At 30.4% G+C, this 20,234-nt stretch overlaps 1 protein-coding gene and 2 long non-coding RNA genes across 3 annotated transcripts in view; 2 read left to right on the top strand and 1 right to left on the bottom strand.

Moving 5' to 3' along the window:
• LOC102676497 (furin-like protease 2) overlaps positions 1–20,234 on the top strand; it is a 402,319-nt gene that overhangs the window by 114,109 nt on the left and 267,976 nt on the right. The gene's annotated exons all lie outside the window — the stretch shown is intronic.
• On the top strand, positions 1,136–20,228 carry LOC102675436. The gene is made up of 3 exons (XR_420809.1): positions 1,136–1,149; positions 16,237–16,242; positions 20,019–20,228. It is a non-coding gene; the product is annotated as an uncharacterized LOC102675436 (long non-coding RNA).
• On the bottom strand, positions 12,592–16,045 carry LOC102675121. Its single transcript, XR_004151803.1, has 3 exons — positions 15,705–16,045; positions 12,838–13,032; positions 12,592–12,727 (listed from the first exon to the last, which is right to left on the bottom strand). It is a non-coding gene; the product is annotated as an uncharacterized LOC102675121 (long non-coding RNA).

The following is a 20,234-nucleotide window of genomic DNA, read 5'->3' as shown; positions in this document are numbered from 1 at the left end:
TTTTTTTTTTTTTTTTTAGTTTACATTCGTAGTTTATCGCTTCTACATCACAGACTTCTATTCTATCATAGAATCCTTCACTTTTTTAACCTAATCATCTACAAATAAATAATTTCAATTTCAATAAAAGAAAATAAGTTTTAATTCACATCAAAATACTCACACTTTATCAAAATCATAATCCTACAGGAAGCCTTTTAATTTTTCGTATGTTTTTTTTTTAAATATTAGACATTTTCATCTAATCAAATTCAATGATTAAAAACTCGATCATTGAATGAATTTTACTTCAATTCGTAGGAGAATACGCCTCGAATCCCAAATTTTATTGTTTCACTTGCATTATAATTTTCATCTATTCTATAAGACAAACTCGATCCTCCTTTAAAGCGATCAATCGTTCAAGAAAGATAAGACGTACATACACACACACATACATATACATAATATACACATAACTCGGCTATTCTCCAAAGCTTCCCTTTGGCCTCGATCGTTGCTCGAGCAACATAAGTCCCGTACCGTGATCAAAGTTACGTCGGTTGCAACCTTCGAACACGGAATAATCAGAAACCGAAGAGATGGGGAGCGGAAGGGGAGGGGGAGAGGAAGAGGTGGGGAAGAGGGAGAGCTTAGGTCTCAAAGCAACGCGACTCATATCCAATTACGAGGCGAAAATCCGAGGCATTCCTGACATTGGAGGGCCTCGATATATCGGTTATTCGGTTTGGCCTCGATGCAATTTCGCGGTTCGACTCGATCTTGAGGAATGGCACAATCTACGCGTTTCGCTTCGATCAACTGACCCGGCCTCTAACGATGTCTCGCATGTCGTTTCGATGTCCCCCGCGACACGACGCGTAGCGATGGAAGTAAACGTGTCGCGAGTTTGAGTAAGTCAACGCTTGATCGTCGAGTGAAGTATTGCGTATTTAAAGTTAAAACTTATTTAATTTAAAAAAAAAAGATTTTGTACAATCAAAAATTTATATATACTGTTTTATTCTTATCTCGATTTCTTTTTTTTTTTCTATTTGTGCTCGTAAAAATTTGCATCAATCTAAACAATAATAGTCAATAAATAAAGAAACAATAGTTTTAAACAGATTCGAATTTGAAATACGTAACAGAGTTGAAATTTTACCAATAGTTTCGTAGAAAGATTACGTCAGTTAGATCAAGTTTGAAACTACTTATTGAACATTCTCAATATTCACGTCTCTGAAAGTAAAAAAAAAAAAAGAAAAAAATTGCAAAAATAATTTTTTAAATACAAGAATTACTATTATAATCTCAATTGTAAATTAATATATATTGCACAAAATGCATATAATTTACATCATCCACCAATTTCTGCTTCTAAAAAAAATTAGAACGATGTAACAATTTAGATAAATAATCCATTATTAAAAATCAATCCTGTCGAATGGATGTACATATTTCATCGAATATATGTTCTCATAAACATAAAAGATATCAAACCGAATTATTCTTAATTTTCTGAAACAAAAAAAAAAAAAAATAAAAATCTTTTTCGTTGCATTTTCGATTTATAAGATTTATAATCCACCATTAAAAATCAATCTTATCGAATGAATATATGTTCGCATAAACATAAAAGATATCAAACCGGATTATTCTTAATTTTCTGAAACAAAAAAAAACAAAAATAAAAATCTTTTTCGTTGCATTTTCGATTTATAAGATTTATAATCCACCATTAAAAATCAATCTTATCGAATGAATATATGTTCGCATAAACATAAAAGATATCAAACCGGATTATTCTTAATTTTCTGAAACAAAAAAAAACAAAAATAAAAATCTTTTTCGTTGCATTTTCGATTTATAAGATTTATAATCCACCATTAAAAATCAATCTTATCGAATGAATATATGTTCGCATAAACATAAAAGATATCAAACCGGATTATTCTTAATTTTCTGAAACAAAAAAAAAAAAAAATAAAAATCTTTTTCGTTGCATTTTCGATTTATAAGATACTCATTTAGAATCCTGGAATACGAGCGTGACGAGTTCGTTGATACGATCAGAGCCGCGAATCAGATCTGGATTATTAGCCAGAAGGGGGGGAGGGGGGTCCGTTACATTCGTTGTTGTATCGACGAATCGGTCGAAAATTGGTCGCTGGGATTTACGATGTCTCTGCTCGATACGATTGTTACGCGTTCCATCGTGATTTGTATTTGGAGTGATGTTGAAATCGCGTTTCGGATTAGATCTTTGGATGGCATCTGAACGAGCAGTACATCTCCTGATTCGTTGATTTTTTTTCAAGTTTTTTTAAGTTTTAAGATCCTGAATAGAAAATCCGTATTTTCCGATTATGGTCTTTTGGAATACTCCTGAATACTGTAAAAAATGATCGGTTAATTTCGTGAATTATATTGGGAATGAGTGATTTGAAGTGTTGCAGATAATTCTATTAATCGAAAAATATATTTCGAATTATTTGAATGGATAATTCGTATTTTCCGATTGTGATCTTCTAGATTTGAATTTTGAATAAAATCGTATTCTCTGACTGTGGTGTTTTAAGTTTGGATATTGTAAAAAATGATATATATTATATTTAATACTGTAAAATTTATTTATTATTTGTAATATTTGTGATTATATGTAATACTGTAAAAAAATCGGATTATCCGAACCGTGCTTTATCAAAAATCATTTGTGAATAAAAGAATCCAAATATCGATATATTATTTTCCAAATATTTTAAACGTTTCAATAACATCTATTTCCAAATCGAATTTATAATATAAGACAAAACTCCAATCTTTATGTTACATTGTTAATTAAATAATTTATGTTTGATGCAAGAGTATCGAGATGATGATCGATCTCCAGATTTTGGAAATCTTATTAATAACGTAAATTCATTGTTACACCCAATCGAATAATATACAAAATAAAATCAAACTTAATTTTTATATTAATAAATCCCAATGAATCAATGGATTTCTATTCATTCAATTCGTCAAAACTGATTAAACATTTCAAACACAAACAAACAATGATCTCACAAATTCTTCTCACTTCAGACAGAGACGCTCGAATTCTCGCTATTCGCTTTCACGACGCGATAAAAAAAAAAAAAGAAAAAATAAACAAATAAACGGATTCTTTATTTTCCATTTGCCCGATTCTTCCCAGAATCGTGAATAAGAAAACAGGGATAAAACAATCTCCATTACAATAGCGTCGTCGCGTGCTAAAACGATCGATAAGATATTTCATCTTACCAAGCGGATTATTAATAGCGTGTTAACAAAGCCGCAAACCAGCAGTGCGTTAACGCGAGCCAATGGAATAATGAGTCTAGACGGCTCGAAGAAATCGATTACGAACAATACACCCGTTTCGCCAACGTTGCCGCGGCATTTCTTTTTCTCTCTTTCTCTCTCTTTCTCTCTCTCTTCTTCCTTCCCTCTGGGAATCGATTCGAAAAGGTATTCAACCGTGAACCGTGGCTGCTCGTTTCAAATGAAAATCGCGGTCATTGATGATGATACGGTGGACGAAGAGAAGGTAAACGATGGAACGCGGCGAGAATGGATTCTACAAGTTCACCAGTATATCGTGTATCGTGTATGGAGAAATAAATTCTCTGTTCGAGAAAATTGAAATTAGAAGAATTTTGGACGAGAAATATTGTGTATACGACATATTATGGATTCGAATTGGATTCCATGTTTTCAACACGGTGATAGGAGAGAAAAAGGATGGACGAATTTATAAATCTAATAAATCTAAAATTTGAATACTACTAGTAGGGAAAATAATTAATTTATCCGTTGTATCGAAAGAAAAAGAAAAGAAAAAAATTGTAAGACGGTGTACATGCGTTCCTTCGACATCGTGTTTTAAACTCGTTAAAATTGATATTAAAACGGTGTCTTTCTAATAAGTTCGCCAAACAGACGAGGAAAGAACAATGGGAATAGAGGGAAGAAGAGAAAAAGGGAATAAAGAAAGTTGAATAAGTTGGTCGCAAAGATGAAAATTTTCTCTCCAGCTTTTTCATGTTAATCCGAAAGGGAAACTTTATCTTTGCTCGGCCATTGTTTCTCTTGCATTAAATAAAAGGTAATTCTAATACGAGGTATAATGGTGGAAAGAATTCATCCGCCGCTTAAAATTTACAGAGTTGTAGGGAAAAGCAAAAGGATGCAAATGAAATTTAACTTGTCCGGGACAATTTTGAGAATTGTCGGGAAGAAAGGCGCCTTTCTATCCGATTGCCTCGTGAAAAATTAAAAAACGCTCGGGTTTCCTCACCCGCCTCGTCTACCGAACACCGACAACCCGGCCTTCAAAATAACAAACGGGCTAAAAGCAGACAGTGGAAAAACGGAAAGATACGAATGATAAATTACTTGAACGTTTTAGAAATACGCGGGACAGATGATGTCTCCCGATAACCGATGTCTTAAACTCTCTCGTAATTATATTTTAATCCTTTACAAGTTATTTTTCAATAAAAAGTGTAAATTGTCTCGATTTAAAAGATTAAACATCAAAATTTGTTTTTTTCGAGCAACAGAAAAATATATTTATGCACGTCAAATATGAGAAATTAATTAAGTAATATAAATTTTTGAATTATTGTTTTTCCTTATGGATACACGTTGAGGTTATGTAGCTATCTCAGATTGTGAAGTCTGGTCGGGATTTTGTGATATTAGAATAACTTTGGCTTTTTTTTTTCATGTAACAAACATTTCAGATCCAACTCATAATTCGAATATAATAATTCGAATAATATATGCGTACAAAATTAACTTAGTATAATTTTTTTAATATTTAATATTTAGAAAATTAATTATTGTATGTATAACTTTACAACTTTTCTCGAATTCTAATTCGAAGCTAAGATCAATTATCCTTTTTTCTATCTCAACACGATGCTCAACGAAACCAAGCCCAATTTCTAATAAACTCGTCGCCCTAAATGTGAAAAGCGATAAAGTGGTCGTCGCCATATGGAACGGATTATCCGTTCCGCTCGGTCGGTAATCGCATAAAATCGAAGAAACGATGATTGCGCGAACCCGAAGTTTTCCAGAGCGATTTAAAGAGCCTTCATCCGTCGACGCGGGAAAATTGCATTTGTTCGAAGGAAGTGGTGGTTACCGACCGAGTTGCAACGCGTGTGCACCATATAGTCATGCATTATCGCGTTATGTTTCGCTTTAAACGGCTATATCGTAACGTTTACAACCGAAGATTTACGGCCGGAAAGAAATGTGACGTTGGCTTAAATGGAAAAAAAGCTGCGTGGATTTAATCCATCCCCGATGATTCTCCTTCTTCGTGCATTCGTTTCTTTCCTCGTAACACCTTTTGTTGTTAAAGGGTGCTCTTAATGCGTTAAAAATGACTCGCGTGCCGTTGACGTGGACAAATTAAGGTTTGGACGCGTTAGGAGATTCTTTAAAGCACAGACCGTTTCGTTTGAAATTACTGGCTTGATTTCTAATCGTTATTGTTGTGCTATTTTTTGTTATTAAATTTTTTATAAATTCTTTGTATTTTAATGAATAAAAATATCTATAAAAATAATCTTTCTATTAATTACGTAATTAAATAAATAAAGTGCAAAAATTTATACGTCGCTCGTCATAAAATTAGAATAATCGATGCAAGAGAGATTCGAGGCGATAAAAAATTGGAGTTTGTTTATTGGTTTCTTTGAAAGGATTTTTTCTAGGTCGGGCTTCTTTCCGTGTCAGGTGTTTGGACGTTGGAACGGCAATCAAGGGTGATTTGCGAGGTAGCCTGGTCGTTGATTTTTTTAATTGATCACCGGTGTCAGGTGGTGGTTCGCGTGGGTGTAGTGCATTGATGAAATTGTGTGATGTATGCGTGTAATTTGTCATCCCGCTCGGTAATATATGGTATGCTTTCAATGATAAATTAGAGGTATTAACGGTCGGTGGAGGAGGAAAGTCGTTGAAGATTACTCAAAAGAATGGAATAATAGTTGAAATTAATATTTTGTAAATTTCGATAATTGATGTTCTTAGCGGAATTGATGGGGACAAGAGATTGATTGTACTCTCGAAGTAATTGTAAATTTATTTCTATATTCATTTTTAAAGACCAAACGAAATAAAATGTCATCGTTCGTACGTAAGAATTTTACTCTCTGAAGATTTGTGACTTCGATCAACCGCAAACGTCACTTTTCCATATTATTCTTTATCTTTCTACTGTCGTGGCTGTGAATAGAAACTCACGTACCATCGTTTTCTGAACCATAGATCAAACAGGATGACATCCGTTTTCTATTTCTACTAACTTCTTCTTCTAACGAACATTTACAAAAAGAAAAATCCCTTTTCGAAGTACGTTACAGCTCAAAAAGTATACGGACACTTTCTTATCCCATTATTTTCTCCCATCATTACGAGATGACAAAATTGGCAAGATAATGTAACGATAAATAACACAAATCTTGCCAATCTTTATCGAAACGAAAAATAATATAAAATACTCGCAAGAATTAAAAATTTCCAACTGCAAATCTTTAATCCTCTTTAACTCGAATTCTCTCTAAAACCGATATTTAAGATCGAAATTCGTTTCCTTCCTCCCCTTAAAATTGATCGACAAATCGGATGAACAGGGTCCTTCTTATTCATTTTTATTAAACGAGCATCCGCCTGTCATTATCGTGGTCCGATTAAAGCACGTTGGCTCGGCTCGAGGAGAAATAATTTGCCAAGTTGCATTAACTTTTACGAGCGTCCCGAATAAACGGCAATAAAGGTGGCCGATGGAGGTTGGCTGGAGGGGTGTGGTGTGGGTGGTGGTAAACTTGGGCAGGATGCAACAATGGGGGAGGAAGGGGGGCGGAAACGAACGTCTCGCAAAGCAGAAACTTTTTCCGCGGATAAGAATCTAAAAATGGCCGAGGCCTCGGTAACCGGTTACCAAAAGGGAAAATTGCAAAGATGCGCCCCCTATCGCCGCGCATTATCGCTTCGTGCTTCCCTCTAAATGACTGCATTATGGCGAACTTGCGAGGGATTCCTGCGCCCCGAGCGAAAAAAGGAAGGTGAACGACCTTTGATACAGTTTTTGCATAGCGTGTATTCTGGTGGTGGATTAATTATTGAATGTATAGTGTTATTTTTCAAATGATAGGAGATAATCGAGAAATAATAATAATAATAAAGTATAATAAATAATAAATAATAAATAATAATAAGAAAGTAATTTTGTGCTTAAAAACAGCTTTTGAAATAGTTTTTGCATAGGATGTATTGTGGTGGTAGATTAATTATTGAAGGTATTGTGTTATTTTTCAAAAGAATAAGGAAATGATTGAGTAAGAAACTTGTGCTTAAAAAGATAGGGCAACAACCTTTGAAGAAATTTTTGTACAAGATATATTATGGTAATGGTATTATGTTATTCTTCAAATGAATAAGGAAATGATTGAGTAAGAAACTTGTACTTAAAAAGATAGCAACAACCTTTGAGACAGTTTTTGCATGGAATATATTATGGTAATGGATTAATTATTGAAGGTATTTTTTTAAATGATAATTAATAAATAATGAGAGATTGAATGAATAAGAAAGTAATTTGTGTTTAAAAAGGTAGAGCAACACTCTTTGAGATAGTTTTTGCATGAGATATATATTGTAATGATGAATTAATTATTGAAAGTATTGCATATAACTTGTATTTATGGATTGAATAGAATTCATTTGATTGAACAAAAATAGTCTGAAGTTTAATCTTCATTAGATTTGTTATCTGTAATATCTGGTGAACAATATTGATCTCAAAATCTTAAGTCTTCATTTTGTCAGTTTTATTGTTCATAGTTTTATTCAATTCGATAATTTCGTTGTTCATAACTGTATCTTCAATATTATGAATAGCAACTGCAGAACTCTGATCTCAGATTCCTATTTTGCATTACTTTCTTAGCATTGCTGAATAGCATTAAGTTTAAAGTTTCCAACTTGTACTGTTCTGATTCCATTGCCTTTAACATGAATAGCTCTAAGCCTAAACCTTATTCCACTAATTTTGCCTCATTTTAAAATTTTATCTTCATTGCTAAATAACAGTGTTACAAGTTTCCAAAGTTTTCACAATGCTAATTTTGGTCTCTTATTTCCAACATTGCTCTATATGCTCTATAGTTCTAGATCTTCAATCCTCATTAATTTTAGTATCCATAGCTTCATCCTAAGCATTGTTGAACAGCATAAGCTTCCAAAGTTTATACCGTGCTAATTTCATTGCCCTTAACATTACTGAATAGCACTAGATGTAAGTCTCCATTCTCCATTTCACTAATCTTGTTTCCAACATTGCTAAATAAATATAATTTTGCTTCTCAGCATTGATGAATAGCTTTAAGTCTAAATTCAGTTCAGTCCTCAAGCTGTCCACTAATTTTAGTGCCAATTCATCTTCAATACTGCTGAACAACAGTAGTATAAGTTTCCAATTTTCTGTTAATTTCTATTGTTCACTCATTTGTTCTCAACACTACTGAATGACATTAGATATAAGTCTTTAGCTACCCATTATACTTTGTTAATTTTGGTATCCATAACTTTATCCTCAGCACTGAATAGGATAAGTCTCCAATTTCCATTATTATAATTTGAATTCCCATTGCTTTATCTTGATATATCAAATTTTCCATTCTATTAATTTTCCTTCCTTATCAATTATTTACTTTTGTTCTCAGCATTCAGGATATTGCGCTTAAAAAAGAAGTTGAGAAGATGAATAAAACATACAAAAATTTCATTATAAATCACCCCGTTGCAACGATCCACGAATTTAAGGGTATCTTCAATGCTTAAGTCTCTTCAATACTTACTTTCTCTCGAAGACGATGACCATAAGGACGTTGGATTCTCGCGGAACAAATGATCCAAAGACTTTTACGACGGCCGTTCTTATAATGACTTCCGCCCATGGTAGACGCGGTCATGTAGATGCGATATTACCGGCCTTCTCAGGACACGTCGATTTGATGGCCGTTTTATGGCTGCTTGTACTTAGACTTGGGTGCACGTTCTCCCGGGCTCGTTAGACCGGCTTGTCGTCGAGCATAAGGCGAGTCTTGTTAATGTAATACATGGTCGGGCCTTATGGGCGTCTTGTTTGAAAGGGGAGGATGATTGAAGGACTAATAGAAACATCTGAAAGAGATTCGAAATGATGAATATATAAAGAAATCAATGTACTCTTCTTCAGTGTGTCAGCGAAGCACGTCCTATTCCATTCCACATTTTTTCTCAGACCCATCTTATTGATAAATAAAGAAAATGAATAAGAAATCTGAACCATTCTTTCCTTACCATTCTTCTGCAATCATCAATATACATTTACACTTCTTATTCAACTTCTAATAAAAGTATTACAATTTCTTTCTTCAACTTACAATTTCAATATACGATATTATTGTATAAATAAAATTAAACAGACATTGGATCCTTCCTCGATATCTCGTGAATATAATGCAAGCCTTATGTATATACACGTATAACTGTACAGACACAACAACCATTGTAGAACCATTTCTCTACAACATACACACACATACACACAAAAAAAAAGGAAAAAGAAAACACGAGGAGCAAACAAGGAGGGAAAAGAGACAGAAGCAAAACGAAAGAATAGAGGGATCGCATCCGTGATGGAAGCCTTGAGTCCAATGGGCAGATATGCATCTGATGTCCCCTTTTTCCCTCAGGTGGCGCCCGCAGGTAACCGTTATCGATCTCGCAAATAATAGCGGCCATGTACCAGTCGACGTATCCATCCGCGTAACGAGGCTGGATATGCGCGACCACACTACCTATCCGCCACCCTTCCTTGCCTCTCCAGTGTTCCATACGTGACCCGGATGGAGGTTGGACTTAAAGGGAAGTAACACATTCGCGGTGTCACACGGAGTGCGACCACGACGCGGCTATGGATGTCGATCGTCACACCGATCGACGATTATTGTCGATCATCCTGAGAGTGGAGAAGAAGGGGGTGGGGGGAATGATGATGATGATGATGACGATGATCGAGGACGATGAACGTCGTTCCTTTGTTGGTTTAGGATTGTAGGTCGGCCTACATGATCGTTCGAGGGTGGAGATCGACAAAGGAAGTTTGTGTCATGATTGGGGGAATATTGAGTGCGAATAGTGTCATCTTGGAAGGGATTGTTTGGTGATGTATATGTACCTTGTTGGGATGAGGAGACTAATTTTTTTGTAAAGAATGTTACAGATCTTCAATATCTGTCATTCTTAATCTTGTTTACAAGAAATGGGAATTGAAGATCTGGTTATCTTATGCCTTCTAAATGATATCATGTATTTTGGAAATGAGTATGTCATTAAGTATTCTCTTCTAGATTTTTTGTACTTTTTTTTTTTTAATTTTCCATAAATGTATAAACATTTGCTTTTTATTCAAACTGATTCTAAAATTCTAGAGATGAAGTTTTAGTTTTTTTTAAATTAATTATTTATCAAAAGAAATTTAAAAGTAAAAGATCAACCGTCTTTGATATTTAGTAGGTTCTAGTTTTTTATGAATATCGAATAACTTTCTAAAATGAGAATATCGATTCATTGGCGATGTTGAATAGACCGCAATTAACACAGAACGTTTTTCAAAGTAAAGAACACTTGCGACTGAATTATATCGCGTTAAATTCGTTTCCTTTGATTAAAATATAAATAAAGAGAAAAAGGAAACGTGAGAATTTACGAGGAACGTTTGAACATAGTTATGCCTTACTCCACTTGGTTTACAGTTTGTTTTTGTTCGTTAAATGATTCCTATTTCACTGTGAATCTCGCTTCTTTTTTTTTTGAAATTAAGCTGCTTGATATTCGCAATCGTTGTTGAACAGAAAATATTTTTATGATTTAAATCAATAATCACAATGCAATGTACAATTTTTGAAACTTTGTTTGATTCTTTTATTAGAAGCAATTTATTATCTAGAAAAATAGTATAATCATGTTCTTGACTAAAAGTTTGAACATTGCTAAATTATCATCTACAAATTAATTCTATAAGAAATTATAGGGATCCATTTAAAAAAAAAGTGCACTTGAATCAATACAAAATAAAATCACCCATCATTCAATCTCATTTAGTTTTATCTATCTTAAATCATTTCAAAAATATAGCAAATCAGTATAATATATTATAGAATATTTATAAATTGTATAGCAAAATATTGAATATAAATTATTTACATGACATACTGCAAATGTTTATACATTTGTGACAATTCTAAAATTTGCTTAAACATCCTCATCCCAGCAACAATGCTACAAGTAACAAACAATTGAATAAACCATCTTATCACACCTGTATATCCACAAATCGCAATCAAAATTCATAGGACAACATAAAAAGAAACCAGGCTAATTTTAATCGTATCCATCCGGCTAATCGGTTCAACAATAGCGTCAATAAATTGAAAATTAGAAATTCCTTTGGGTAATAAGTAAATCATTACGCCCGGTTTATAACACGATCTATCGAGGGTCGTCTAATTTTCACATCCTGGTATATGGAATAGCACACGCGTGGCTTTATCAACACCGATCGGCCAGAATGCGTTTATGCATGGCCATTGTTCCAAACGTTCCTATGGCCGCGCACCAGCAAAGACACGCTCATTCTGTTAACCATATATACCGTACATGTGATTACCTCTTCGGCCCTCTCTCTTTGGATCGACCATGATCGCATGGTTTCTCCGATTTCGCGTCTCGTCTGTCGGATACTCGACCCAAGCTCGATCGAATTAGTACACTTGTCAGAAGACCGGCGGATCGGTGATTAGAGCTTCCTAGAAGATATGATAATGTCAGGATACGAAGTCACAAAGGAACTATATGTCTTACTGTAGCTAGATAATGTACTTACGTTTAAGTTTTATTTTTTTGATTACTAATAATTGAATGGTTATGATTAAGTGAATTGATTGCTGATTATAAATTTATAATTATTGTTTTGAAAGATATGGTAATATCAGATGAAAAGAAACTATTATCTTAGGTTAATGATAGTTTGAGGATATACTTACATAGGTATTTTTGAGGTAAGATAGAAGATATTTTTTTCTTTCTGTTCATATCAGAATGAAGTGTGAATCGCTGATTGAAGATGATTCTAAAACATAAGAAAGGAATTGTTAGTATGTTAATTAATGATTTGATTACAATTTGATGATTTACTTACATAGATAAAATTGAGCTAAGGTGTTAAATAGAGATGTTAAATGTCAATACCATTTTTTTATTATATTGCATAACAATGAAAACAAAGTTAACAAAAATAAGCTTATCCTATAGATATAATATAATAAAATAGATCTTACCTTTATTTCTAAATATTATCTTTCTAATTGTTTTCTCCCATTCTTCCAATGTTCAGAACTTTTTTTTGACAATTCTTGAAGAATTTGTGGTCTTACTATAAATATAATTATTTCAATTTTATTTTTTTTATTTATATAATATAATCTGTATATATATAGATAGTTCTTTAAAGAATTGACTGCGTTACAGTGATTCATGATGGTTGAGTTTAAAATTAATTTAGAAAAAAATAAAATAAATATCATGCTAATTAATATTTTTATAATTATATATACTTACAAATGGTACAATTTTATTTTTTTATTTTCAGTCCTCGTATTTCCTGAAAATTAAAAAATTTTTTATATTAGTTATAAATATAAGTCCATAAAAAGAAGAAAATCCAGGAAATTCATGGCGTAAGTTTAATAAATCAGGATGAAACTTTATTACGTGGCAAGTCTTAAGACGACGATTGGGTTTATGATGCATCAATCGCCCCCGTTCTGGAACTTGGAGTTCTTCTGATCCTTATAAATTTTCGAATTTTACAGTTTCCCAAGTTTTAAAACCACGTAATTAATTTAATGCGGAAAAGTTATACAGGAATTTGTTTAACTATCCGAATAACGAAAGAGTCACGCCTCCCTGAAATAAAATTTTATAAAATAAGTTTCAACTAGATGTCGAAAAGCTATAAATTTTAATATTACTACGAATTGGTATGAATACAATTTTTTTCAATTAATTAAAAAAAAAATATCGTTTTTATTTCACACGAATATTAAAATAAAATTGATTTTATATGTTATGTATATTGTAATCGTGAATATAAAGTAATCTTGCGCTCGACTATTCAATTTTTGGTATGAATATAAATGAAAAATATCCGATGGACACGGAAAATAATTTATATCCACATTTTGAAAATATGTGGATACAAATACGTGTCAGTTTAAATATTAATATTCTTCACGAGTGCATATTAATCAGATAATTATAAACAGTCACATTGCATAACATAATATCTTATTAGCATTAAAAAAACATCAGATCGAACAAAATAATAATGATAAAAAATCTCAGTATTGTTGATCAATCAATATTACAATAATATCAAAAAAGAAAAATTTTTTCCTATTACACATCTTTGAAATATTTTACAAATTATGCATTTATGAAAAATTTAAATGCACAAAAATTTATAAAAATACAACATAAAAATACAAACATAATATGCAAAAAGAGATAAAACATCATATGATATTTAAAGTGTGAAAGATAAATTTTCATTTCAATTTCAATTCATAAAAATTTTAATTCGCTTAAAATACTTATTAAACTTCCTCAATAAATTTTTTTCAAACTACTTTCTTTTTCAAATTACAGTAAGTTTCTTATTACGAATTCTCTCATATATTTTCTCAAATTACTTTTCTTCCACAAATATTTGATTTTTTCCACGGAATCACTTTCAACCATTTTACTCGTTGCATATTTGTTAATTAACCGAGTTCATTAAATTTTCACGTTTCTAGATAGAACAAAAACTCGTGAAAAAAAAGTCTTAAATAGTTCGAAAGTATTCGCGTCTATGTTCACGCTGAAAACTCATCGATATTTAATTAGCTTTTCGACTCGATAGTTCGTCGTAGAGGGAGCGCGTATCGTCAAAGGCAACCGTGGTTCGTTCAGCATTTGTCGTCGATCACGTTTCCACGTGGAAATTTGCGGTAATACAGCTCGTCAGATTCGTGACTATTAACAGGTTTAGTCAATCACCATAGTAATTATGTGCACGCGATATAAACCTCACGAGCGTAAATGACGGCGTGGCAAACGAGCGTGCACTTGTATTATGTTGAAATATGTAGATGTATGTACACATGTACGAGAGAGTCTATAGAACGACATTTAATCAAAACGGAACCTAAAACGAATCAAGAGACAAATGTGAATCACGAATCAGTAGATATTAATCTTCTTAATTACAGAGAACGTCTTTTATTATCGTAATTGGTATAAAGAATATAATGTGTTAGGTTAGGAAAGCGATTTGTTATTTCGAATGAAATATCAAGTCTATTTTTAATTAAAATCATGAAAATTCTCGATTTTATAATAATATTGAAAAACGATTTTCACATTTTTCACAAATTCGCCTTTCGTTTTGTATATGTGTTCAGTACAGTATTGTCATCAGTCTATACAGTCATTCTAGATTGAATTTTATAATTGTTTTTTGTAAAATGAAAATCAATATTCGCTTCAATTTTTGGTGCGTATTGAATACGTTAATTTTGTTGTTAATTTGAACGAAATGATTTATTTTTATTAAAATTATGGAAATCGATGTAAATTCTCGAATAAAAATTTTATATTTTCTATTTTTTAATAAATTTTGTTTTTTAGTATTACCAAATTATATTTAGCAATTATATTTTCAAAGCATCATAATACTACAAATACACCTATATCTGTTCATAAAATAACATTAAGCCAATATAAAAAAAGATAGACTATAATAACTCTTATCCAATGTAATGCATCAATCAATATCGTTATATTTAATACCTATAAATCGAAAGTAACCTTTGTAAATATGTACTTCAAAAATTTTCATCACAGTCCATCACACCTGTTGCATCTATGATATAATTAGATAATGCACATTAGTTTCCGAACCTCATTACTTGCCAGGTAACTTATAAGATGTATAGTGAATTATTAAGCTTCTAATTATTCGAACGTTTTATCATGGCGGTGCTGTTGCAATTTTACACTCTCACAGAATAATTTATTAGTGATTCTCAAGTTTCTAATTAAAAATTATAGCAGTCTCTTAGAATCTTATACATGTAATACATTTTATTTCCAATCACATCAATTTGTAATAAAAATAATATGTAAATTATTATACTAATTTTTAATAATTTTAACTATTTTATCAATTAATAAAGTCGAATTTGAAATTGATCAAATTTAATTATTATTAACATTAAATTTAACAGTGATAATTTAATTTTCATCTATGTTTTTTTTTTTACATTATATCTATAAAATATATAATGTGATTGACAGAGATAGAACTATTACAAAGAAAAATATTCGAAAGTTTTAAAATTTACATATTGAATATTTTATTATCAATTAAATTAATCAAATTAATGATATCTTTGTCTAAATAAATATATAAGTAAGAAAAAAGAGAGAAAAAAATGAATGAAAAATTGACAAGAGGAGAATCGACATGAGAGAACGTGGAATAATTTGGCCATGTTCGAATCTCCGTGAAATGTGAACGAGCAAACGTGGCTTACAATAGTCATCCGTTGTTTAGATGCGGCGAAACGGAACACACCTCAGCGTATATTCTACTATGCGTATTATGCGAGCGAATTTACAAACGCGGACAAATACGAGAGAGAAATGGTGATCGAACGTGTCGCGTAACTCTTTGATCTATTACGATCGCGGGAATAGTTCATTGGCAATTCTGAGTTATTCGACGGTACGATGAGGATGCCGGCGATTGGTCGATGGTAGTTGGATAGGATTGGATGAACCTATTCGATCTTTCTCGACCACGCGCAACGATTTCGATAAAGCGTCAGGTCAATCGATAATCGAAATTTCTATGGTTTTTTAATCATTATGGAAAATTAAATATATTTATCTAATATTGTTGATTTAAAAAAAAATTTAATTACAATACTTATATTATGATATTAATATTTTAATTTGACTTGAAATGATTGGAAAATAATTATTATATATTTGAAAATATATATACATATATACATATACATATATAGTATATTTGAGACGTGTAATACAATAATTAGATTGAAGATTATGGTGCTAAGAATTAGATTGTTGTTTTTAAAATAACCTAACCTAAATTTGAAGACAGTTATTGAAAGTATTACTTATAATTATATTAATTTATTTTAACGTTTTAATGAAAAAAATGTTTTATGAATATTTTTCATGAAAAAATGTTTTGCAATTTTATAGAAAGAATACAAAAATTATAGAAAGTATATTAATTTTTTACGAAGCTATAACAAATTAAATTTATAAAAAGAACATGATTTTCTCATCACATTTATATCTAGATATCTTGGAAATATTTAGGCTTTTGTGATATTCTTAATTTATTCATTTACCGAGGATAGTCGAAATTCTAATTAAAACTCAAAGAATTTACAGATCTTTTTTGCATGCCAAAAATGGTTGATGCGCGTCACTGCAAAGAAGGGTCCTGAAGCGTGCTCAAATTAGAATTCTTTCGGACTTTAGTAATTTTGCACGTGGTGTGCCAACTAATTTTCAAACATCGTCGTCTTGCTAAGAAAGGAAGCTTATTACGATCCTCTAATGAAGTGGTAATTAATAATATATCGAAAAATATATTAAAAAAGAAATTTTCAAAAAATTTTAAAAGCTGAAATTGTACAAAATTCTTTGAAAAATTTTTTCGAAATTAATTTTAAGATTTCAGTGATTTAATTGTATATAATATATATATAATACTCAATTAAAGAATTGCAAGTATTTAATTTTAGATATTAATTTTTTTTTTTCTTTTTCAGGTATATTACACGAATTTTTCATGGAATATGATTGTGATGAATATATCATAATGTAAGTCTTTTATTTACATAATTCATATGTAACTTCATTTTTCATATGATAACTTCATTATTAATTTTGTTCCATTGATTTTATAAGACTTAATAATTTAAAATATTTTTTATTAATATTTACAAAGTACTTTTCATTAATTTAATTTGTATAAAAAATAAAATCTAAAATTTAAATCTATTTGAAATTTAATCTTAATTTAACCTTATTCTTCTTAGCCAATTCTGAAAAAAACAAATTATAAAGCTATATTAAAAAAAAAAAAAAAAAAAAAAAAACTAAAATTCTAAAAAATAGATCCTTTTAAATAATATTCCTCTAAAAAAAAATATTCGATACATTATTTATTATACATTATTTGTATTTGTATTATTTGTATATGTACCACAATATTTTAACTTAAAATCTCCATTGCTTTTGCCAACAACAGCTTTTAATTTAATTTTATAATTTATATATTTAAAAGACTTCTATGATTGCTAATATCAAAAGAACTCTAAACTTAACTTAATCATTCCTTTATTATATTATATTTAATTCTTCATTGTTTTTCTTAAATAGCTTCTTCTTAATTTTTCAATAAATTACATAAAAATTTCTATTAGCAACATTAAAAGATCTCTAAATTAAATTTATTAAATATTATCATTTCTACTAAATCTTATCATTTTTAAATATATTTACATTATATTTAAACACAGAATTTTTATTACATTTGTCAATTATTTAATCTCACAATAAATTACACAAAGATTTCTACGATTGTCAACATTAAAAGATTTCTAAACTAAATTTTAACTTAATCTCATCTAATTCATCATTTCCTTATCTATTTCTACATATTTATATATTATATTTAATCATAAAATCTTCATTATTTTTGTCAACATAAAGTACTCTAGTAAGAAGTAATACTTCTTACTTAACCTCAAAATAAATTACATAAAGCTTTTATAACATTGAAAGATTTCTAAATTCTTAATTTAATCTCACTATATCTAATCAAGCATTCTTTTATCTCTTTCCTTCTTTCATTTATTTCATATCAGATTAAATAACACATCCGTATTCGAAACTTTCCATCACTGCGAAAACTTTTCACCGACTGACATGTACATCCAAACCGAAAGGAAGTCAATGCTGCCATTCCACATTGGATCTTTCATTTCTAAAAGATCCATTTGCTCCGTCTCCACGTAATTACACTCAGATTAATCGGATTACAGGGGTGTCGAGGCAAATACGAACGAGCAATGGCCACGAGGAACGTTTTACTATCGTTCTCCTAATTTTGAGAATGTCGGTATCCCGAACGGCGCCTGGAAACCGGCGAACAAAGTTTTCGGCACGTTGAATCGTTTCTTGTCCGGGCTGACAACTTAGACGTTGCGACGCGGATATTGTTTCCACGAAAAGTTGCCGTGTCTTTCGTGTTTTGCGCCTTTCGCTCTTCGTCATTTTTCCAAGGATGAGTCGTAAGAACGCGTTGAAGACAAAGACAAAGTTGTTTTGCTTAAATACAGAAGTAGTTTGTGATTATGGTAGATAATGGCTAGGCGTCTAGATCCGTAACGGATGCCTGTGTCGAAAAGTTTCGCCATTTATCCTCACGGTGAGAATTCGCTGACGATGGAATAAACGCGTATAAGAGGTTAGTCGCGAATCTTTTTGCAATCGTCCACGGATGATGAAGTTCGATCTTTATGCGCGTGGATAGTATATAAGATTTTGCGCAGGAAGAACGCTAGGATTTTCAGTGGTAACTTTATGATATCTCTGTTTACGTGGATAAACTTATTTTTCAGTCATATTTTTGAGTATAATATATCATTTGGAATAATAATAGAATTTTTATGTTGTTTGTATATTAATTCGAATTACTTAAGACGTATCTTAAAAATGTATGAATATTTTAAATAATTTAAATTATAATTATAGGAATATTTAGGGATATTTTTTAAGTAACGTTGCTTTTATATAACCAATGAAGTTTTGCTATCTATATTTTCGAAGATGAAATTATTTTTGATCTAGTAATGAAATATCATCGTTTGTAATAAGTTTTGTGTTGTTATTTAAATCGTTTAGTTTGCAATTTAAATTTTGATATTTTATTTATTGAAAACTTATTAATAGTTTTTCGATGCTAATTATTGACCAATAAGTTATTAATCAACTTTTCGATTGAATTGATCGTTAATGAATGATAATTATGAATTGGTAGATAAAATATTAAATATGTATGAATTTTCTATATTCGAAATTAAAGATACTTAAGAATATTTTTTAATTTTGAAACCTGATCGTTATTTTTCGTTTGAGATATCGATGTTCATTGAAAATGAATAAAGAATGATTAACTTTAAATGTTAGAAATTAATGTTAAAAATTTGCATTTTTTTTAAATGTAATGGAACGAGTTATATTACTATTGCTCGATTATTTTTAGATAGATTTAAAAAAATTCTTTGAATTTACTTTTTATAATTTTATATCAGTTTTGAAAAAGTATTCTAGACATTATATATATATAATTGTGATAGTGGAACTTTGTGCTTTGCTATTGGCCGACAATGAAAATAAAAGGTGTAACTTGATGTTTTAGAAAGTGATTTATGATCTAAGTCACTAAATGAAAGAATTCTTCAATTCTGTCTTGAAAACTTGATTTTTAGAAAAATGATTTTAAAAAAATTTAATAGTAGTCATTTATATCTATATTTCTAAAAATATTAAATACATTTCACAATTGATACCTTTTTCTTTTTCGAATAGATAAATTTTCAAATTAATACAAATTCAAGGATAAATTTTAAAAATAGATTCGGTTAAAAATTTAAAATTTAATGAAAAATTTTTTTTTAGTAATCATTTATAATTTTGCATATGGAACAATAATATTTTCGATTTCGTTTCCATTTTAATAATTTCATTGTTAAAAATCAATAAAACAAATTTCAGATGTTTCATTAAAATTTTCCTATAAGATGCTAAAAAAGTAATAGAAATTATTAATCTAAAAAATAACGAAGAAATCAAGTCTCTATTATAAACGTTGGTCGTTCTACTTAACAGGTAAAATGAGCTCGTTTAAAAATAAATTAAAATATCGTGCTCTTTCTTTTTTTTGCTTTCTTCAAAAGCAGTTTTAGCATGAAAATTCACCATTCTCTGGCCACGAATCTATTTCACGCTCGTACTTA

The sequence above is a fragment of the Apis dorsata genome, unplaced genomic scaffold (assembly GCF_000469605.1).
Source record: "Apis dorsata unplaced genomic scaffold, Apis dorsata 1.3 scaffold_56, whole genome shotgun sequence".
In the NCBI taxonomy this organism is placed as follows: Eukaryota; Metazoa; Arthropoda; class Insecta; order Hymenoptera; family Apidae; genus Apis; species Apis dorsata.
This window is presented reverse-complemented; position numbering and strand designations above follow the sequence as displayed.